The sequence below is a fragment of the Felis catus genome, chromosome F2, assembly GCF_018350175.1.
Source record: "Felis catus isolate Fca126 chromosome F2, F.catus_Fca126_mat1.0, whole genome shotgun sequence".
Lineage (NCBI taxonomy): Eukaryota > Metazoa > Chordata > Mammalia > Carnivora > Felidae > Felis > Felis catus.
The window spans coordinates 33,557,976-33,582,049 of NC_058385.1; the positions used below are offsets into that span (position 1 = coordinate 33,557,976).

Here is a 24,074-nt window from a genome sequence, read left to right on the forward strand (position 1 = left end):
GGGCAGACAGTAAATAGTTAATCCTCCTAATGTTTGTGCTTGGCACACAGCTGCCTCTTAAAAAACATGTGTTTGAGAGGATGGGTAAAATAGGTGATGGGGATTAAGGAGTGCGCTGGTCGTGATGAGCGCGATGAGCGGTGATGTCTGGAAGTATTGAGTCACTATATTATACGCCTGAAACGAATATAACACTTTATGTTAACTGTACTGGAATTTAAAATTTGAAAAAGCATGTGTTGAATAAATGAATGAATACACAAGTGAGTGAATGCAAATGGAAAATGGGTGAAGCTGGAAAAGGACTCTGTCACTAAGCCACCTCATACCACTTAGGTTTTATAACATTGGTCAGAAGTGCTTAGTCAAATATTTTGAGAGCATTTTTTCAAGTCTGCTCAGCCAAGAGAATTCTTAAATGAGGATTGGTAGAGGGGCTGAAGCAGGTGTGGAGGGGCCATAGCTGTCATGAGAGAGAAGCTGCCTGGTCAGAGACTAGAAATGTCCCCCTTTCTGGTGGCAGCATCCTGAGTCAGGTGAGAAGGATGCTTAACCCAAGATGACAGGACTCATGCAACTGAGGGCTACCTGGAGAGCTACTCAGCACTTTAACGTGTCTTATGGGGGAAAATTCATCTCCCTGTGTATTAAAAGTGATCAAACGGGAAAAAGTAAGTGAGTAATGATGTTTGAAGCTGTGAAGTAGAATGTTCTGAACTATGGGAAGAAAGCTCATATAACCTTTAAGCCAGTCTCCTCTCTACTGCTTGGCAAAGTGTTAAAGACATTTTTTTTTTTTTTTTCTTTTCCAAGGACTTTTACAAGTGGATTGATGTTTGACTAAATCAGACTCTGGACTGTGCTGCCAATTTTCACTGCCTACTCACTGTGGGGGCTGTGGAGTAATTCTAACAAAAAAGACTGTCTACTAAAAAGTAAGGTTACCGAAAATGTTATGAAAAATTGGTAATACATTAGAAAAAAACCCTGAGTGTAATGCATTTTTCACTGAAGAAGAGAGAAATGTCTCCGTTAGTCTGGTAAAGGAAAATAGCTCTGGATGTGGAATCAGAAATCTGGACCCACACCTAAGCTGTGCCTTCCCCTGGCCAGAATCTTAAGTTATTCAGCTGCCTTGAAAGTTGGTTTTCTAATCAACAAAATGTCACAATAATGCCTAGCTCACAGGATTATGATGAGCAAATGTGTGTGAAAAAAAAATAAGCTGGTGTCTGAGACCAACTGGATAATGTTAGTATCTTTGTTATTTAGTGGAAATTAATTACTTAACCTGTTTTAATTGCTTAAAAAGCTACAGTGTTAATTAATTTAATTGCTTGAAAAGCAATTGTTAAATTGTTAATTTAATTGCTTAAAAAGCTACCAAAACATGTCTTTTGAGTCAATAATCTCAACCATAATTTTAATCAATTACAAAATTAAATATTAGGTTCCTAATACATTTCAATATAGTATTTAAATTTTTTTCCGTATTTACTAATCCTCAGCACAAGGGGCTAAGTGTGGTTGTTTGGGAATCCTTGCACAGGGAAAGAGCAACATTACAAATATAAGCCAGGACAGGGTCAGTAGCCAGATGATCTTTCAGCTTGGCTTGATTTTCCTCAGCATTCCTCAAAAACTAGGGGAGGGAAAGGAGCACAATGTAACTGAGTGGGGTAGAACTCTCTTAAATCAGCCAACACAACTAATCCCCAAATGCAAACTCCTTGGATCCACTTCGCTTCTAAACAATCAGAATCTCTGAAGGTAAGGCCAGGATATATGTATTTTTATTTTTTAAATCTTTATTATTAAAAAATTAATTAATTTTATTTAAATACAAGTTAGTTAACATATAATGTAATTATGATTTCAGGAGTAGAATTTTGTGATTCATCACTTACATATAACACCCAGCGCTCATCCCAACAAGCACCCTCCTTAATGTCCATCACCCATTTAGGCCATCTTCCATTTAGCCCCCCCCCCCCCATACCTTTCCAGCAATCCTCAGTTTGTTTTCTGTATTTAAGAGTCTCTTATAGTTTGCCTCTTTCTCTCTCTTTATCTTATTTTTCCTTCCCTTTCCCCTATGTTCATCTGTTTTGTTTCTTAAATTCCACATATGAGTGAAATCATATGGTATTTATCTTTCTCTGACTGACTTATTTCGCTTAGCATAGTAACCTGTAGCTCCAACCATGTTGTTGCAAAAGGCAAGATTTCATTCTTTTTGATCACCAAGTAATATTCCATTGTATATATATACCACACTTCTTTATCCATTTGTCAGTGGACATTTGAGCTCTTTTCATAATTTGGTTATTATTGATAGTGCTGCTATAAACATTGGGGTGCATGTGCCCCTTCAAATCAGCATTTTTGTATCCTTTGGATAAATACCTACTCATGCAATTGCTGGGTTGTAGAGTAGTTCTATTTTTAATTTCTTGAGGAACCTCCATACTGTTTTCAAGAGCGGCTGCACCAGTTTGCATTCCCACCAACAGTGAGAAAAGGTTCCCCTTTCTCTGCATTCTCACCAACATCCATGGTTTCCGGAGTTGTTAATGTTACCCATTCTTACATGTGTGAGGTGGTATCTCATAGTGGTTTTGATTTGTATTTCCCTGATGATGAGTCATGTTGAGCATCTTTTCATTTGTCTGTTAGCCATCTGGATGTCTTTTTTGGAAAAGTGTCTGTAGGATACACGTATTTTTAAAATATTTATGTTTTTATTTTATTTTTGAGACAGAGTGACAGAGCGTGAGTGGGGGGAGGGGCAGAGAGAGAGGGAGACACAGAATCTGAAGCAGACTCTAGGTTCTGAGCTGTCAGGACAGAGCCTGACGTAGGGCTCAAATTCATGGATGTGAGATCATGACCTGAGTTGAAATCAGACACCCAACCGACTGAGCCACCCAAGTGCCCCAATATATGTATTTTTAAAAGGCTCCCAGGTGATTCTTATGATCCCTTTGAGGAGGCATTGTCAGAAGTAGTACTCTGAGGAGGCATTGTCACAGGTAATGCTTTGAGATTTATAGGTAGTTTTTTCTGACGTCAGTAATCACGATTCTAAAGCCCAAGTTATAGCAAAAGATATTTGTCAAGTATGTAAAATTCTGCTAGAGCTAAACTGCGAAGAATATTCATATGTTATGTAAGATGTCATTCTTTTCTTTCATTTATTAACATGTGGTCTTCTTTTGAATCTTAATTGACTCAGCAATAGAATTTTAATATTTCTTTTATGTTGGTGTACTGCCTTCTTCATTCAGGAAACATCTGTGAGTTAGGTTTACTCATTAAAATAAAAATCAAAATAAAAAAATTTAAAAAATTATGCCTTCAAGTTGCTTGCAATCCAGCGTGAGAGACAGGCAATGGAACAGGCAGCCATGGTGCAGTATTGAAAGTGCAAGGATGAGGGAAGCCCTAGGATTCATGTGGGCATGCAGGAAGGCCATAACCTGGACTAGGATTAATCACATCCTGGGTCAGCATTGGCATTGGAACCAGGCTACCTGTATTTTAATTCCATACATACAGTGTAACAGCTTAGGACATGTGACTTTAGCAAATCATGCCTCTATACTCTATACTCTAAACTCTATACTCTATACTCTATACTCTATACTCTATACTCTAAACTCTTTACTCTTTACTATACTCTAAAATGGGGTTAATATTGGTGCCCAAGTCATAAAATTGTCATGAGAATTAAATACGATGGCACATGTAAATTACGAACCCAGTAGTGAGTGCTCAGTACACATTGACATACTATAGCTACTGAAGACATCTCAACTGAGAGCTGAAGAGTGTCTAAGAATGAGCCCTGAGAACAGAAGGGATCATCTAGGTCTATTCAATCTGATAAGGTCTTGCATTGTTAATACCCTTTTGCAATGCTAAGAGCCCCCCTCACTAGAAACACACACATAATACAAAGTCAGAAAAAAGTTAAATTACTAGTCTGGCAGGAAACTATAATATGCTCATCCTCTTTGATTAGTCAATTGCCAATGTGAAATAAATAAGAATGAAAAACAATTTAAGTTTTCATATGGATTTCCCTTTCATTTATTTCACTAGTCTTGCATTTTTTTCCCCTGTGAGACTATGTGTATGAAAATTTTACTATGCTTAATGATTTAGCAAAACAGAACACATTTTGTAATCATAATAGTCTCAAACAGCCTTGAGGATACTTTTATGATCTATTTTTCCCTCCCATCTCTTTTTCTTCCAAGGTGTATGTATTCCTTAATTTTATTCAGTTCTAAGTTTAAATCTCAGATTCAATGAAAAAATTATCTAGATTTTTAGTACTCCTTAGGGAAAAATGCTGGTGTGCATTTTCCCTATTTTGTTACCATCATTTGTTCAAGATTTTTAAAACTCAATGTCTACTGTGGTGCTATTTCATGTCTGAGAGAGCAATACTGCTCCATTCCCCAGGACTGGTCTGAGTCAAAAAAGAAGTGAAATCTGAACATTTCAATGACAATATCATGGTATTTAAACCTTACTGACATCTAATAATGAAATAGGCTTTATACATTAAGTAGAATTAGGTATAACACTTATTAGGTGAATTTATTTTACTTGGACTGACAGATGTGTAAACTCACACTTGAGAAGTAGAGGATAAATGATACTGGCAGATGAAATCTGTCAAGTAACTGAAATTCTGTAAGGATGAACTGTGTTACCTCTAATCACAATTGGAGGTGATGAGATCCTTGGTGTTGCTTCTTCTCTCCTGGCCTCCTTATTTCTCTAACTCTTGATTAAAATGGATATTTGTTCCTGCCAGTCCCTGTTTAAATTATCAGTGATAACCATAGCCAAAATTTTTCATGGTGATGAGTAGGGGAGACTTACCCACTGAGAGCATTTAGTAGAAAGCCAAACCTACAGCAATCTGCTGTAAAAAAAAAAAAAAAAAAAAAAAAAAAAAAAAAAAAAAAATTGTTGCTTTATTGGTGATGGAACTGATATCCTTTTTTTTTTAATTTCTTTTAATATTTATTATTTTTGAGAGAGAGAGAGAAAGAGAGAGAGCGAGTCGGAGAGAGGCAGAGAGAGAGGGACACACAGAATCCAAAGCAGGCTCCAGGCTCTGAGCTGTTAGCACAGAATCCGACACAGGGCTTGAACTCTCAAGTGGTAATACGATCATGACCTGAGCAGAAGTCGAACACTTAACTGACTGAGCCACCCAGGTGCCCCTGGAATATTTCTATAATGGATATGATTTCTGTGAACCAGGAGTGCAGCTATGAAAACAAAATTGGTAGCATTCTTTATTTTTCTATAACTCAAAATAAATATTATACGTTGAACTCCCATTTAGTCCGATGGCAGAAAACTTAATCTGGCCATTTTCCCACAAACTTGGTCAACTCAGGACTTTTTTCTTTTCCCTGGAATGTTGTGTAAATTCCCAGGCTACTAAGAGAGCTTCCCAATGCGGGTGGGGTTGCCATTGCTTGGTGTCTGATACACTGGCATCTGCTGAAGGGTGTGACACCATCCTCAAGGCATGCAAATCTGATATACCTGCTTCTCAAACTTCACCTTTTTCCCACACCCTCCCCCGCCCCCAGCACACTAACCTTCCCAAAGATGGCTGTGACTGGATCTGCTTCTAGTTTATAGGTGGAACTGCCTTCTGTGGAGAATGCCACTCCTTCTTCACAACCAAGATGCCCCTTTATTATTATTATTTTTTAAATTTTTTTAACGTGTATTTATTAATGAGAGACAGAGACAGAGCACGAGCAGGGAGGGTGGAGGAGGGGGAGACACAGAATCCAAAGCAGGCTCCAGGCTCTGAGATGTCTGAACAGAGCCTGATGCGGGGCTCGAACTCACAAACCAGAGATCATGACCTGAGCCGAAGTCAGACGCTTAACCAACTGAGCCACCCAGGCACCCCAAGATGCCCCTTTACAATGTGAATTCTCTCTTGTGCTCATGCTCTCTCTCTCCCTCTTAGCATATTTTCCTGTCTTTTGAGGAACGTGAAAATTCAGCTCTTTCACCTCCCCACTATAGGCAGCAGGAGGTCTGCCAGGGGCTACCTCAGGCCCCCTCTCTTCCTGGAACTACACTTATCATTTTTACCCAACTGCTATTGCATTTGCTGTGATAGGGAAGAGAGCTGAGAGGGGCTTACTGCCTCTCAGGTCCCAGATGGGAAGTGGGGAGCAAGTTCTCTCCACTTTCAGATGCCACAAAATTTATCGGAGCGCCTGCAGCTGTATTGTTCTCCCCTGTGGCAGATTGCATTTTCAAAAGATAACCACGGGCTGGGCCATATCTCCCATCTCACATGCCCTACTTACAATGGGACTTTGACATTCCTCTCACTAAGTGGTCAGGTGGGTCTCTGTCCTTTCCCCTTAAGCCCGGGCAGGACTTTGTAACCACCTCAACCAGGAGAGTGTGGTAAAAATGATACCATGTGCGACTTCCCAGCCAAGTTATAAAAATGTCATGCATTTCTGCCTCATTCTCTCTGGACGCTTACTTGCCTTTGGAGTTCTGAGCTGCCATGTAAGGTGTCTGGCTGACCTGAGGCCACTGTGCTTCAAGGAAGCCCAAACTAGCACATATGTAGCAGAGACCATAAAGGGAGGCCCTGAGACTGCGTAAGAGAGACCAGGTACCTGGCCAGCCCCAGCTGATACACCTGACCATTACACTCAAGCCACTGTCTGATTGCAGCTAAATAGGAGGTTCCTGAGGCAGAAGCATCCACCCAAAACCTTGAATTCTTGATCTGCAGAAACTGTGAGAGATAACGGAGATTGGTTTTAAGCCATTGAAGTTTCATAGTAATTTGTTATGAGGTAATAGACCATTGGAACTTTCTTCCCTCCATCAATTTAATAGTGCTTAGTCGAAATGCTCTATTCTCAAAGACCTACATGGACACCTGACCTTCAAATCCCTTCCATTCCCAGTGCTAGCCACATAATCTGTGCTGCTGGGAGTGGGGATAGAGGCGGAATGGACATTCTGACTCTTCAGTTCTTCTCTCTCCAGGCTATCGCTTATGGCTTTTTGTTCTTTTCCTCAGCTCTGCTCCAATTTTACCTTTGGGTATCAAAACTAAACACAAAAGTAAAAACGAAACACCCTTTCTTTTGCCAAAAGAAAAAAAAATGACCTCTAAAACGATTTTTTTGGGCCAGGATTTTCCAAGGCTTACTTAGAAACTTAAAATTTAAGAAATGGATTGTTTGGTTCATTTAGATGTATTAACACTCCTCCAAGGCATTGGATGTTGCTAATTAAATGGAAAGAAGGGTCAGGAAATTTGTGTGTAAGGGGAAGAAACTTTGATAATATCTGAATGCTTGATCTTATCACTGTGACAAAAAACAAGAACAACGAACAACTACAGGGAGTCCATACCACAAACTAGTATGCATCAGGTTAAAAGAATCAGGTAAGTCTATGTGGATCCTGGAAATATTGTTAGGTGAAGGAAGCAGATTGCAGAAAAATAATAAGTATGGTTTCATACCATTTAAGCAAAAACATTTCCTTTTTTAAAATTAGTTTTGAGAGAGAGAGTGAGCATGTGCAAGAGTGGGAGGGACAGAGAGAGAGTGGGGCAGAGGGTCCAAAGGGGGCTCCGCACTGACAGCAGAGAGCCTGATGCAGGGCTCGAACTCACGAACCTCAAGATCATGACCTGAGCTGAAGTCAGACACTTTAACCAACTGAGCCACCCAGGCGCCCCTAAGCAAAAACATTCCTTAAACACAATAACAAAACACATGTATATACATATTTGTGTGTGTGTGTGTCCATGAATGAATATATAATCTTTAAGCAATCACTTTTAACTATGGTGAGAGCACTGACTTATAGAAAAGGAGCTTTCCTTTGTATGGTTTGAACTTTTATTTTTTTATTTTTATTTTTTTTTAATTTTTTTTTTCAACGTTTATTTATTTTTGGGACAGAGAGAGACAGAGCATGAACGGGGGAGGGGCAGAGAGAGAGGGAGACACAGAATCGGAAACAGGCTCCAGGCTCTGAGCCATCAGCCCAGAGCCCGACGCGGGGCTCGAACTCACGGACCGCGAGATCATGACCTGGCTGAAGTCGGACGCTTAACTGACTGCGCCACCCAGGCGCCCCATGAACTTTTATTTTTTAAAGTATAAATCTTGCAATTTAAATTTTTAAAAATTGTATTAAATTTAACAATAAAATGCGCTAAGAAAACTGAGCCATCCATCTGACACCAGCATTAATAAACAAACATTAACAGCCACAAATATTTAGATATACTTTATGGAGAAATATAACATAGATTAAAGTTCAAATCAAGTTTTGAAATAATATAAAAGTCTTACGTATGTAAGTTTTCAAGTCATAATATAAGAAAAAAGTTATGGCATGTCTCCCAAAATGTCATGTTTTAAGATACTGTTAGAGTTTGTAAATACCATTTTTGTTGTGTAGCCAGAATAATCATTTTTCTCATGAAATGTGGCATAGACATTAGTTAATCCTGAGTCTCTTAGAATTATTGCAACAACTCAAAACTAGCCACATCATTATATATTAATTAAATCAATGTATATTTAAAGAGTGGCTACTATGTGTCTGGAACAGAAATTGGTCATATTTTAGAAAAGTGTTGGTCCCTACCCCTGTGGAATTTCTAACCAAGTGGATGAGGCAATAATTATTTATAATCACACAAATAAACATATAATTACAAATGTATTAGGTTTTCTGAATCAGTGATTTATGATCTCAATCAGGGGTGATTGAGAAGACATTGGTAATGTTCAAGAAGACTTGGAAATATCTGGAGACATTTTTGGTGTCACAAATGATCGGGATTGGAGATGGGTGGTGCTATCTACAGGGTAGAGGCCAGAGATTCTGCTCAGATCCTTCAACCCATAGGACAGCCCTGTCTCCCACAATAAAGAATCATCCAGCCCAAAATGTCAATAATGCCAAGGTTGAGAAACCCTACTATAAAGGAAAAATGTAGTGTATTTAGGAGCATATAATGGTGGTAATTGGTGATTTAGGTATGGCCTCTCTGTTATTCAGTACAGAAGCTCACAGAAAGGTAAATTATTCACCAAAGACAAAGGGTGTACATGTTTTGCCTTGATTTCTTTGCTTGCCAACATACACAGGAATAAAACTTCAAATAGGAAAGACTGCATCCCCTTTTCTAATGAGGAAGTCAGAAAATAAGACGAGATTTGGCAAGCCCCAACTTGAGAAATGGAAGCAAAGGATGTAACTAGAAACCATCTCAGAAATCTAATCAGCCTCACAAGGTAAGAACCATGATTATCAGAAACTCGACTTTCTCTTATTTGTTATTTCAGTTGCCCCCAATTTATTCGAGATTAAAAGCAAAAGCAAACGAATAAACAAAAACAAAACCCAAACCCAGACCAACTAAAAGAGCCTATGTGGCTGACATCGAATGCAGCATGGCAAAGGGGAACCAGGCAGATGGAGCTCCATTCTGCAGCTAGTCCTATAGAAGAGCACAACAGCCAGAGAGCTATTCTGTAAATGCAATGCCAGCTGACCAAAGCCAGGAGTTTCTGGAAAAGGAGAAAAACATGAGAATAACCCAGGGTTAACAACATAAAGATCCACCTAGAATTTACCCGTGGTAAATTCCTAATGGAATTATCAGCTTTGTCTATCAGGCTCATCTCTTGCTAGTTGGTTGGTGAGATGATAGTAGTTAATGTTTGAGTTCACCAGCTCTCTCTTTTTTTTAATTTATTTTTTAATGTTTATTTTATTTTTGACAGAGACAGAGACAGAATGCAAGAGGGTTAGGGGCAGAGAGAGAGAGAGATGCAAATCTGAAGCAGGCTCCAGGCTCCGAGCTGTCAGCACAGCTAGGACTGTGCTCGAACTCACAAACCATGAGATCATGAGCTGAGCTGAAGTTGGACTCAACCGACTGAGCCACCCAGGCACCCCTGAGTTCACCAACTCTCTTATGTAAGATGTTTCTGGTGCCTTTCTGGAATTTTCCACCTGTACAGGGGAAATGTGGAAGAGTAGAGCCAGAAGAACATTCCTAACAGGAGAATATAATGTAAATCTATCCAGACACTAGAAGGTCATCACCAATCCACCAAATGACAAGTAGTCTTTTTGTCCCTATACAGTCAAAATTAAGCCCAGTGAGGTTTTATAACTCTTGCCACATTACTGCCTGGAGAGGTCTGCTCCAAGTTCAAGTTCTCTCAGAGAAAGGAAAATGTAGCCTTTCTCCCCTTTCTTCATACACGTTGTTCAACATCTCTTAGACTTTCCATGCAAGGCCTATAAGCCAAAGGTATTAACATCCCTGGCAAATGGGAAAGAAGCTAACTAGCATAAAATCAAATGGTTGATTCTTTTTCATCATGATGAAAAATTTTCTACACACCTGTGCTACATGGTGGCAGTTTTTCATGAAAATCATCTTGGGTCACATTTGAGTTAAAAATGATTACCACAGCATTTTCTTTTTAATTTGACTTTTTATAAAATGATGTGTAGTGTAGGCTTATTTTTTTCAAAAAAACAGGTAAATACTATAAAAATTTGAAAAATTCCAAATAACGCAAAGGGGAAAATAAAAACTTCTTTAATTTCATTCCAAGGCAATAAACATTATTAATATTTTAATTTTTTCTTATCTCTATCTTTAGTCTATGGATATGTTACTAATACATTTTAAAATGAGATGAAATGGATATAAAGAATTCATGTTCCAAAATATATGAAGAACTTCATTTTTGAAAGTTATAGGTTACCCTGACATATTTCTTCTTCCCTAATACATAAATAAGCAAAGAAGATTGAGAACTGACATGGAACAAAGAGAGGTAAAAATATATCTGTCATATGATTTCCAAGGTGCTAAAATTTGGTCAAAATCATTTCTTCTGTGATTAATTTTGGGCCCAGAGTTTTTAATATTTGACATTTCTATAAAGGGACTATTGTAGAAATAGAAAATTCTGTCTCTTTTCCCAAGAGAATTATTTATTGATTAGCTCTAGCTTTGCAACCTAAGCACTTGGTACTTATTTGCAAATGAGTCACTTAATAGGACCACCTACATGTAACTCAATTATCTTTGTTTTCTGCAGAGAAAAATCGGTAAAAATTGTATTTGTGCTAATCTGTAACCTATTACTTGAAATTTATCGTGAGTCTAAAAATATTAGTGAATAGAATAGCATCCCATTTCTTAATTATTTCATTTCCTGGCAATAGGTGACTTAGCCTTTGGTGCCCAGATTCATCCTGGCTAACCCCATCTCTTAATTTAGCTGTGGCTGTTGTAGATGGGTCTATGGAAGCTTCAACTCACAGAGGGAGGGAGAAACCCCTGACCCAGGGGCTTTATACGTGTGCTCCCTGTGTGCCTCACAGACCCCAAGTACTGGCAGGATGTTCCTTCGTTAGTACATATATACAACTCAAAACCTTGGAGCAGTTAATATCCCTGAAGGCAACTGTCAACCAATGGGGCCAGAAATTGATGGAAAATTCCCTCTGTCTTCCATGGTCACAATTCTAGGAGCTATCCAGTATACTTTTCCTTGGGAGAATTGAACCCTGTTGTCATAGCACTGATGTCATTAACACATAGTTTTATTGGCTAGTCCTCCTTCTGTGCCTCATGCTCCTCCCCACTCCTGCTCCTGGGCTCACCTCCCAAATAATTGCTTACTCACAAACCCTTCATCAAACTCTGTTTTCAGGAGAATCCAATGAAGATAACAGGTAAGGGTGGTCTAATAATTTATATACAAATAACCTTCTAATGAAATTGAACCATCTTGTTCTGTATATGAGATCAGAAGTATGTTAAGTGGAACTTTAGAATACATGCCCTTCTGGGGGTGCCTGGGTGGCTCAAGCATTTAAGTGTCTGAGTCTTGATTTCAGCTCAGGTCATGATATCACAGTTCGTGGGATCGAGCCCCATGTCAGGCTCTGCACTGGCAACACAGAGCCTACTTGGAATTCTCTCTCTCTGCCCTTCTCTGGCTTACATGCATGCTCTCCCTCTCATTCTCTCTCAAAATAAATAAACTTAAAAAAAAGAGAAGGATGCATGCCTTTTTGAGGAAGAATAAATTCAACCTCTAAATCTGAATTAAATTTCTGGATACTTTATTCAAACTTCTAATGTGAGTTCATATCTAACACTACCAATTACTGGCGTAGTCAGTAATTTCCAACATCAGAGTTTCTAACATCACAGAGACTTAATTTAATCATCTCTATATTAAAAGTAATGATATCTACCTCAGTAGATAATATCTAACTCAGAATGGAATTGAAAGTGATAAGCTGTAAAACTTAAGAGATCATGAAGCACCTTGCAAATCATGATGAGAAGCCTGGATACTATTTTGAAGCAATGGAGACTTGTGAAGTGTTTAAAGAATAACTGATTAGGGGCGCCTGGATGGCTCAGTTGGTTAAGCATCTAATTCTTGATTTTGGCTCAGATCACGATCTCACCAGTTCATGGGTTAGAGTCCTGCATTGGGCTCCGTGTTGACAGTGCAGAGCCTGTTTGGAATCCTCTGTCTCCCTCTCTCTCTGCCCCTTCCCACCTCATGCTGTCTCTGTCTCCCTCAAAATAAATAAATAAACTTAAAAAAAAAAAAAAGAATAACTGATTAGATTCACATGTTAGAAAGAATGACTGGTGGTAGAATAGTGGATGGAAATGAGGGCATGAAGAAAGGGCAACCTGATAGGAGAGTGTCATCAAGCAAGTGAGAAATGATGGTAACACAGTCACCTGAATCAGAAGTGCTAGAGTAGGGATGGTGAGAAGTGGGCACCATCTTTGACCGAGAAACTTGGTGACCAAATTGGTGTTGGGGAAAGAACGGTAGAACCAAAGGTGGCACCTGTGTTTCTGTCTTGGGTCACTGCCTGGATGGGGAGCCCTTTGCTGAGCTGGGACCACAGGAGGACGTTGAGCAGGTTTGGTGGACTGTGGTGGGCCTGGATCTGTGCATGTTGAGTTTGATCTACCTATGACACTTCGTAGCAGAGTACAGTTGAAAGAGGATGGAACCAGAAGGATTTCCTACAGGAAGTGACAGCTAAGGTGAGACCTGAGAGAGTAGAGGTTATGGAGATGAACATGGGAGCAGATATGGACATTTAAAAAGACAGCTCTGGTAATGACAATGGGAGTGCATATACAACGAATAAGGAAGTGGCTTACTACAATGCAGAAGAACCAAAGGCTGGCTGACATCCAGAACTGTTAAGAGATAGCTTTTGTTTTTAACACTGAAGCAGAAGACTGACCTTTGTAATGTTATCTGTATTTTTTCAAATGGTTATAAACAAACTATTTCTCCTTAGATCCAGCCATTTTCCCCCCACAGCTTCTTTAAAAAATATTCTTTGCTCCCTAAACGCTGGCATTATAATCCTCTTTAGTGTCTTTACTTCATAGCAGGGAGTTACTGAGCTGTCACATAGAGGCTGCCAAGGCCGAAATGGTATTCAGAGCGTTTTCCAGAGGCAAAGATAGGGCTGTCCTTCACTTAGAAATTTCATTAGGAATTATACACCAACAGGAGTATGGGTGTGGAACATTGAGTGGCACAATCTGAATTAAAATTGGTTTGGTTGTGAAATGGCTCTCTTGTTTAAAAACCACATCCTTTCAGAAGAACTCAGAGAAAACCAAAAGCTTCTACCATATTCTTCACAAATTTAAATATTTATAGCACATTCGTTTACTTGGATCTCTTTTATTATGCCGCCTACAGACTTGAAAACTACTGTAGATTTGAAAACATGTTTGACCCTTGGTTACATGATGAATCATGTAATAATGACACCGCAGTTAAGTTACCAGAATAAATGCAATCAGATACTTGGGAGAGAGGGAAAAAGAAAATTCTTAGGTGGCAAATCTAAATAATGAGCTAAGGGATAGTTGCCTGAAAAAGACTTGCTAAAGAAAGGCATCCAACACATCCATCAGTAATAGAATTCTTATTTCCTTTTGCCTTAATTCTGCTACGAGTACTGTGGATGCTTAATTATTCTGACATGTGATCTTTCTAGCTAGAGGAGTTAATATGCTAAGGCTTGGGAGTCTGGATTTAATTTTGCCCTAAATGAGCATGGATTTAACATTTTTTGTTTTTGTAGCTAAAGATACTTTAAACGTTATACATATGTGTAACACACATAAATATACACATACATAAGCACACATATATACCTATATGCATACATACATAAGTATGTATACATACATACACAGATATGTAAATATACATATATATAATTTCATGGCTTCCAGGAATATACTTTTAAATAGCTTTAATGTATGTTTGTGAAAGAGCTGAGCTAATTACTGCTCTGTGGTGATTTCTTAAGAATGTCATAAAACAGTTTTAGAAGATCAAAGGAAAAATGGACTCTCCAGGACATGCTTAAAAAGGTATTGTCATTTCTGTTTGATAGGGATTAAATCAAGACATAAACAAACTTGGTTTGGTTGACTTAAATATGTCGTATGCTTTCTTAGAGTTTCTTATTTGCTTGTCCTTTCTGGATTTTAAGAGTTCTTTGATTTTGTCAACATTGGCACACTCTAAAAGGTCAGCCTGATACGCTATGGGTTTCATTAGTGCTTCAGCTTGCTATTATGAAAACATTCCCGCTCAGTAAAGAGTTTGAGATGGATACATTTTCTATACTTTTGTGATATTTCAACATATTCTGAAATAATAAAGAATTACGTGGTTGCCTTAGGGTTTTATTAGACTTCACAGGATTATTGATTTTTGTTGTTTTTGTTTTGGTGATCACAAACTTTATTAGTTAAATAAAGCACGTTCAACAAAGATGTTTGTGTTTTTACTCAACCCTTGCTCCTTGCTATCTTTCAGAGTAACAAATGATCCTGAAGAGTGAATGTCTAATTTTTGTGGATATATTTTTATCTATGGTTTTCATTTCTGAAGAGCGAGATCTGATCCTCCAAGATGCCAAAGTCTCTCTAACCCATCCCCCTCTTTAGGAAATTACTCTGTGATGCGTTTTTAGCAAATCAGGCAGAACTGAAGGAAGGGGGAAAATCATCTGCCATTGTTGGTGTGTGTCTTGCATGACAAATATGTTGTCAAAGAAATACTGAAGGAATACCAAGAAGAGACATGATATAAAATAAGTCAGAAAATGAGATGTAGAGTTTATATTTTTACATGAAAAAATATTTTTGAAAATTAGAATCCATTAATGCAAAAAGTGTATATTGATATCTCTAGATATAAGTCCCTGCCCTTTCAGTACGGTTAGGTTATCTTAGTGATTTGGTTCAGGCAGGACTATGCCTTTCTTTTCTTGAACTGGGTGCAGAGCTATATCATTATATTTTTTATGCTTTTCACCTGCTGTAGCCTACATAAATCAGCAAAAGGAAATTTGGCCTGGCAGAAGAGACAGATTACAGATCACAGCTGCAGAATCTAAAATTCCTGATCAAACGGATCAACAATGTAAAGAAGCACATACATTTGTAAAAGGTTCAGTGGCTTTATCTTGGGATCTTTCTAAATAAAGAATCCCTCTACCAGATCCAGAATTTGTAATTTATTATTAATAAGAATAAATATTTCAGTGTCTGTGCATGTTCATTTGAGTATCTGAAGAGGTTAGTGATGTACACTTAAAGCTAGTGGTTTGGTTTGCTTGTTGATTGCATAGTGCACACGTGCATGAGTGACTACATGTCTATTAGTCTCTAAAAAAGCCTGGCCCTCAGGCAAGACTGGATGTCCATGATTCTAGGATAACATTCAGCTATCAGTATCCCATTAATAAATGATATTATTTGCACACTTTGAGCCTTCTCCCGTACCACCAGACCTGTCTACCTAGCAAATTCCAGACTCAGCTGATACCAAATATGTTACTTTTAGATAAGATCTGTTCCAGAATCTGGGCTATTTGATTTCTAATCCCAGGAGCTGGGTCTTTCTTCCTTAAGGGCAGGCCATCCTGTCAGTCTATCTGGATCTTCTCTACTCCCATTCTGCATCATGAAGTCTAATATCCTATATTTCATCCTCTTTGACTTCTGGTGTCAAATGACTCTGCCAATGGCTGGGATTTTAGCCACAAACCTGGAAATTGCAAGGCAAATCTTATCTTTATAAATACAAGACATCAAGTGTGGATAAAATTTAGTATAATTTACCAAGAGTTCTAAGTTCCAAATTTTAAAGTCTCGATTGCATTTCTATTCCATTACTTAGTTTATATACATACAACACTCTCATTCACATTATACCTGTTCTGTGTAGTTTTCAAGGGTGTGAACATAAGGTAAGCAATTTCCATTTGAGTTGAAAGGTTAATATAGTATGCCTAGAGCTTTATTTTCTTGAGTTCCAAAGGGATTACACCAATCTTTGTGTCAATCAAGACTTCACTGGAATTATTCAGTGTCTTCTTTCAAATAGTCTGTTTTCTTTTCTGGATCTCACCTGTGGTGACGCTGCTTTCTTATCAGTTGTGCTATAGTGTTTCTTAGTTTTGTCATTTCATACCAGATTTATACCTAGCTGTTTATGGACCAGGTAGAGCCTGGCATAGACCATACATGTGGGCAATCTGATTAGACTCTCTGCCCTTCAGTTTTTCTTGAACCAAGTTTAATTTTGTAGCTTCTTGGCTTTTGATAGGAACTGAGGTTGATCAGGAGGAAAGGAGGACAAAGAAACAAAAAGTGTAACATAGAAAGTGAAGCAAGAGAGGGGCACCTGGGTGGCTTAGTCGGTTAAGTGACTCTTGGTTTCTGCTCAGGTCATGATCTCACGGTCTGTGAGTTTGAGCGTCGCACCGGGTTCCTTGCTGACAGCACAGAGCCTTTTTGGGGACCTCTCCCTGTCCCTCCCCCTGTTTGCTCTGTCTCTCAGAATTAGAAATAAATAAATAAATAAATAAATAAATAAATAAATAAATAAACAAATAAACAAATAATAAAGTATGTAAGAAAGTGAAGTAAATGTTCTCAGAGGTAGAGGCTATGGATAGGCAAGTCCATTCAATATAGGTTTAACAAGAAGACTGGGTTTTAGTGAGTCTGTTTGTGTTTTGGGGGTTTATTAAGAAACACTAAGGCTAGGAGTTTGCAACTCCTGATGTAGGGTGTAGGTGTTTGCACATAAGATATTAACCCTTTACACTGACAAGCTCTTGTTGAAGCACAGCCCCACTGTCTTTCCTCTAGACCAAAGCTTATTACTGGGGGCCACCATGCTCAGCTTTTATCACTCAGACACATCCATCTTTACTTTCTCTACATTACTTTTTTGCATGTCTTATATCTGCACAATTCTTGGTTATGATTTTCAAAAATTCTTCATTTTTCTCATGGCAAACCTCACATGGAGAGTTGATCATGGTCTCAATTTATGACATCCCACCATTCTGATGCAATCAAGACCTTTCTCTTATTCCCTTTTCTATATCCCCCTTTTTCTTGACTCCCAAGCATATTCTCTTCTCTAATAAATGTCTACTTTTTGGATATGCATGTACCCTTCTAAAATATAATATTTGTAAGAGTTTTAAATGTGCATACGTGGCATTTTGTTGTAGACACTTAAATTGCCTCAAATTTCCAGGAAACACAAATAACGCTGCAACAAATATCCTTGCAAATGTCACATAATGGGTTTTGAGAACATTTCTCTGAGATTTATAGCCAAGAGTGGGATTGCTGGGTATATAGGCTTTTTGCATGATGAGTTTCACTAAGTACTGTCAGATTGTTTTTCAGAGTGACTCAAATCTTTCTCTCGCATCAATAATATGTGGGGCTTTGAGCTCACTCACATTCTCATCAGTATTGGGTCGTATCCAAATTTTTAAAATTTTCTAATTTGATGGATTTAAAGTGATATCTCATTGTTTGTTTAATCTGTGTTACTTTAGTTACTGATGAATCTGAGGATTTCTTATCCATTCAGTTTTCCTTTTGTGTGTGTGTGATTCTTATTCTAGTACTTGTCTATTTCCTTTTTCTTTTGATTTGCAAGAGTTTCCTATTTTTAAGTTATCCTTTGGCAGTTTGAGATATTATTGGTATCTTCTACCATTCTGTCATCTGTTACCTTTGCCCATACTATTTTTGTAAAAGACAGATCCCTAATTTTGATATAGTTAAATTTGTCAATTTGATGAACATATCTTGTATCCCTTAAGTACACATTTTTTTCTAGCACAAGATCACAAAGATCTCTCCTTGGCATTTGCTATACTGACTTCATAATTTTACATTTAAATCTTTAATTTAGTGTTCATCTTTATGTATTATACAAAGATCCAGTTTATTTTTCTGGAGATACTGAGACTTCCCCAACATAATCTACTAAACAATGAATTGTTCCCCATTGGATTTGATGTTCCTTTTATCATACATTAGGTATATATATATATATATATATGATCATATGTATATATAATATATAATATATGTAATACAAATATGTGCATATTAGCTCTCTTTAAAGTTTCATTGGTTTGTTTATTCTCCACCAATATCATTTGGTTTTTACTAAGGTTTGTAGCTTTATTATCTAGTAGAAAAAGCATCTCTCTTCACTCTTCTTTTTGCCTTATGGGCTATTCATGGATTTTATATTTCATATGAATTCTAGAATAAGTGTTTTTATATTTTTAAAAATGTTGCTAAATTTTCTATTTGGATTATAATAAATTCAGACATGAATCTGGGGAATATTGACATCTATACAATGAAAGTTACCTGTTTGTCAACATGGAATATTTCTCCAGTTATTCAGATCTTTTTAAATATTTAATTTAAAAAATTTTAATTTTATTATTATTATTTTTTTACATTTATTTTTGAGAGAGAGAGAGAGAGAGAGAGGGAGACAGAGTGTGAGTGGGGGAGGGGCAAAGAGAGAGGGAGATACATAATCCGAAGCAGGCTCCAGGCTCTGAGCTGTCAGCACAGAGCTCAACAGGGGACTTGAACCCAGGAACCGTGAGATCGTGAGACCTAAGCTGAAGTCCGACGCTTAACCAATTGAGCCATCCATGCGCCCCTGAAGTTGACTACATTCTTAATTATAACTAAATCTAGAAGTTTGGCTTCCACGTGAATCTAAGTTTTTAGATTTGCAATAGTATATTCCTATTATTTTTCTTATTTTTCAGAATATTATTTGAGATTCTAGATTTATAAATTTTAGAATAATTTCAGAATCATTTTTTTGGATTTCATGTCCCTTTTTTTTGTCCAAATTAGATTTTGACTTGGATTGTGTTAACTCTACACTATCCAGTATGGTAGTCATTAGGTGCATGGGGCTATTGAGGACTTGAAAAGTGGTAGTACAAATTGAGATAGGCCATAAATGTAAAATACAAACCTACTAGCAAACCCTTAGTACAAAAATAAATAAAATATGTCGTTAATAATTTTTATAATGTTGTATGTCAAAATGATAGTAGTTCAGGTGTATTGGTTAAATAAAATATATTATTAAATATAATTTCACCTGTCTCTTTGCTCTTTTTCTGTTTTTTTCCCCCACTTAATCACTTTTATTGTCATATAAATATGTATTCCCAGGCAAAGTGATTCTACTTTTTCTTAAGTGTCTAATAGAATGTTTAAAATTATACATGGGTCACATATTATGTATATTAGACTTTGCTAAATTAAATATTTAAATGATTTAAGAGGAAATTTTCTCTTGAAAGCAAAAAATACAAATATCGACTTATATTTAAGCCTTCTTGCATACAAGCAAGTAAAGATTCAGCACATTTACCTTTACTATCTTCACACACACACACACACACACACACACACACACACACATGCACACGTATACAAACACTGTCAGGATTCTGGCTTTGAGCATGTAAGTAGAGGGCATGCTATTTCAGTCCAGTAGGGAATATGGAAGACTTGGAGGAGAAAAAGATGGGCTGGGTTTGGGACACGTGGAGTATGAAGGGTATGTATGGTTGACATCTAGGAGGAAACACTTCCTTTCGCATAGGGTTGTACATGTAGGTCTGAAGCTCAGGAGGGAAGCGTGAGCTGACAATAGTGAAGTCAGAGTCATTAGCCCATTATTTGGCATTAAGCATCAATAGGGCCTTGTCTCGACTGTTTACTGATTAAGATGTTTCCTATTCATTAGGAATGAATAGGATGTTTCCTATTCATTAAGATGTTTCATATTTTTCGGGAGTATTTATGTTTTAATGAAATACTTTAAAGAATACTTTAAATACCAAAAATACCTTAAAGACTTAGAAGAAAATCTATTTAGGGAAAAAGATGGGCAATGGAGTGATAATTATTTTAAGACTAACCTGCTCCTAAGAGGGGTATGTCTGTAAAAAAAAAAAAGTGCTCTGGAAATCCCTTTACCTAATTGAGTCAACTCAGGGAGGAATTCAAGGGTAACCACACAGTCTAAGCAAGAGGAGGAGAATTCATCCAAAGACAACCAGGCATTCTACTAAAATATTTTTATTTATTGATGGAAACACATTCAAGGTGAGGTGGAGTGGGTGGGAGGGTCAAGATGGAGCCAGGACATAAGCCAAGGAATCAAGCTTATGACAGGATAAAAATAGAAGAGACGTTTCAGAATAGTAAGCAGATTGCAAAGTGGACTATTACTAAATAAAGAACAAACAGGTGCCTACAGCTCTTTGGCTGGCTGGAGCGAGCGACCTTGCTGCAAAGGTGAGACTCCCTTCTAGTGCCTCAGAGGGTGATCTCACTCTGCCACCACCACAACAGAAAAAGGCTTACTCTAAAAGCCATGGCAGGCTGGGAAATTCTGACCTGTCTTTTGGGGCTTTTTTCCCCTGAAGTCCCCATCTCATTTGTAAGACCTGCTGACTACTGTCTGACATCACAGACCCAATTCTGTCACATGTGGGTACATTCTAAGTCTATGCTTAGGCCTTCTTGCTGGACTCCTTAACTGATGGAAGTTACCTGGCATCTCAGTCAGTCTCATGTCAACACTGATCAATTTTCTCACAGATCCTCAGACAATTACCTAGGGACTTGAAAGAGTGTTCAAACACATCCTTTCTAACTGAGACTGTCCACATCCTCTCTAGGAATTTCTGACTGGATTTGATTGCTCTCTGGATGATTTCACATTACACAGATGATTCCCATATTATGTATGGGAATTGACAATGTTAAAAGACTAAGAAGATTCTGATAGAATATTTAGGGTAAATGCTTTCAAAAAAAATTTTTCCCCATTCCTGGTTAAAGACTGTGTTTTCCTTAGTTCCTTCACCCCTTGGCTCTATATGTCATGAAGGTGAGAGACAGTGAGTCACTTGTCAGAAAGTGGTATAATAAGGAGCTCTGGTTTTCACACTGTCTAATTTTAATTGTGGATAGTTTTTTTTTAAAGTTTATTTAGTTTGAGAGAGACAGAGACAGCGTGAATAGGGCAGGGTCAGAGAGAGAGGGAAAGAGAGAGAGAGAATCCCAAGCAGCCTCCCCATTGCCAGCACAGAGCCCGTTGTGGGGCTCAGACTCACGAAACCATGAGTTCATGACCTGAGCCAAAACTGAATCAGATGCTTAACTGACTGAGCGACTCAGGCACCCCTGTGGACAGTTTTTCTTACCTGGAACTTCCATATGGGAAAGTTTAGTAAACACAAATTATTGTATGGAAACATCTTGTTAGAATGTATAGACAGATATGTAAACAGATAAATAGATGAATGGATAGATGGTAAAATAAAAAGAGAAACAGAGAGAGTGTGACTAGAACTAGTATGTACTTCTTTCCAGTCGTAACAGTGACTTTTTTGTTAGGAAGTATTAACTCATCCAGGAGATTTTGTAGGGGAATCACATTTTGATATCTGAAGTTCCAGTTCTTTCTGTTGGTTACCAGCAGCTTGCAGGCTAGAATCCTTGCTCGTGCACATTCTTCAGTAAACCTAACAGGAAACAATTGTGATTCAAATAAGATTGGCCCACTTTAAGACCAGTTCCAGTTTGGTATGACATGAAGAAGAAGAAAGGAGGAGGAGGAGGAGGAGGAGGAGGAGGAGGAGGAGGAAGGAGGAGGACGAGGAAGAGAAAGAGAAGGAGGAGGAAAAAGGAGAAGGACAGGAAAAGGGAAAGAAACACAACTACAGTTCTAAAAACCATTCAAAAGTGGGGTGTCTGGGTGGCTCAGTTGGTTAAGCTCCCAACTCTTCATTTTGGCTCAGGTCATGATCTCATGGTTCATGAGTTTGAGCCTCACCTCAGGCTCTATGCTGATAGCACAGAACCTGATTGGGACTCTCTCCCTCTCTCTCTCTACCCCTCCCCCACTTATGCAGGTGCACACACATGCATGCACACACACACTCTCTCTCTCTCGAAATAAATAAACTTTAAAGAAACAAAAATAAATTATTGAAAAGTAATGTAGGCCTCTGCTGAAAAACTCTTAAAGACATCCAAATGGAAATTATACAGTAGGGTTTACATAGTAAATTATAAATTAAACTTCCTAAAATCCTTTATTAGACATGCCTTCCCCTCTCTCAAATTCTCTGTAGTTATACAGATCTCTGCATATCCCTTTATGAGTCTGTCTTTTTAGATGACCTTTCTTTGCGTAGAGCAACCTATTCATTACCTAAAAGGTATAATAGCACATGTGTAGGTGGAGGGGGTTAGAGGATTATAATTACTCATTATTGCTTTTGTCATACAGAGATGGAACTTTTCGTTCTCATTAGGAACAAAGTTAAAGCTGTATGGAAATATAAAATTGTCTTTGTGTTATTACAAATTCCTTTCAAAAGTTATAAAAATATGCCTAACCAGCTGACCTCCCTTTAGTCCTGAGAACAGGCATCTCCTTGGCAAGAAGAGATGAAGAAAGAAGAGGAAGTTAGGAATTGTCCTGGGTTGTAGAGAAAGGGCATGCTTTCCCCTCATAGAGAGAGAAACCTCACAAGATGGAGTCTGAGGACTTGGCTTTGGGCTCTGATAGGCTACTTCCTGCTAAGAGGGTCTTGGGCAGGTCACTTAATCACACGGTGCCTCTCTCCCCATCAGCAAATGTGAAGTAATGGCATATTTATCCTCATCAAACCTTGGCTGTTGCCCTATACAAGTGAATCAAAAGGTCTTGGTGCTGATACTTAGTCTGTCACTGAGCAAGGCAAGTATTTGTTCTCTCAGCCTTGATGTCTCCATCCATTAAATAAGGCTGTTGAGAGGTACACAGGAGATAATAAATATGAAGCTTCTTTGAAAATTATAAACACAGGGGCACCTGGGTGGCTCAGTCAGGAAAGTGTCTGACTCTTGATTTCAGCTCAGGTCATGATCTCATGAGATCATGAGATTGAGCCCTATGTTGGAGGCTGCTTGGGATTCTCTCTCTTTCCCTCTCTCTCTCTGCCTCTCCTTGACTCTCTCTCTCAAAATAAATAAATAAACTTAAAAAAAAAGAAAAATAGGGGCGCCTGGGTGGCGCAGTCAGTTAAGCGTCCGACTTCAGCCAGGTCACGATCTCGCGGTCCGTTAGTTCCAGCCCCGCGTCAGGCTCTGGGCTGATGGCTCAGAGCCTGGAGCCTGTTTCCGATTCTGTGTCTCCCTCTCTCTCTGCCCCTCCCCCGTTCATGCTCTGTCTCTCTCTGTCCCAAAAATAAATAAACGTTGAAAAAAAAATTAAAAAAAAAAAAGAAAAATACAAACACAATCAAAATATAGGAGACTTTATAGATCCAAGAGAAAGAATACGATTCTCTCTCTTTTGAACTTTTTGGGAAGGTTTTTTTGGTGTAAGGGGACTGTATTAATTTGCTATGGCTGTTACATAGACTGAGTGACTTAAACAACAGAAATTTATTTCTTCATATTTTGGAGGCTTAGAAATCCAAAATCAAGTTGTCAGCAGGGTTGTTTTCATTTCAAGATCTCTCTCACTGGCTTATAGATGACTGTCTACTCC

At 38.1% G+C, this 24,074-nt stretch overlaps 1 long non-coding RNA gene across 1 annotated transcript; it reads left to right on the forward strand.

Annotated features, from left to right (window-relative positions):
• Positions 1-803: 803 nt before the first annotated feature.
• On the forward strand, positions 804-16,798 carry LOC109496078. The gene is made up of 3 exons (XR_002739527.2): positions 804-935; positions 9,195-9,341; positions 15,480-16,798. It is a non-coding gene; the product is annotated as an uncharacterized LOC109496078 (long non-coding RNA).
• The last annotated feature ends 7,276 nt before the right edge of the window (positions 16,799-24,074 follow it).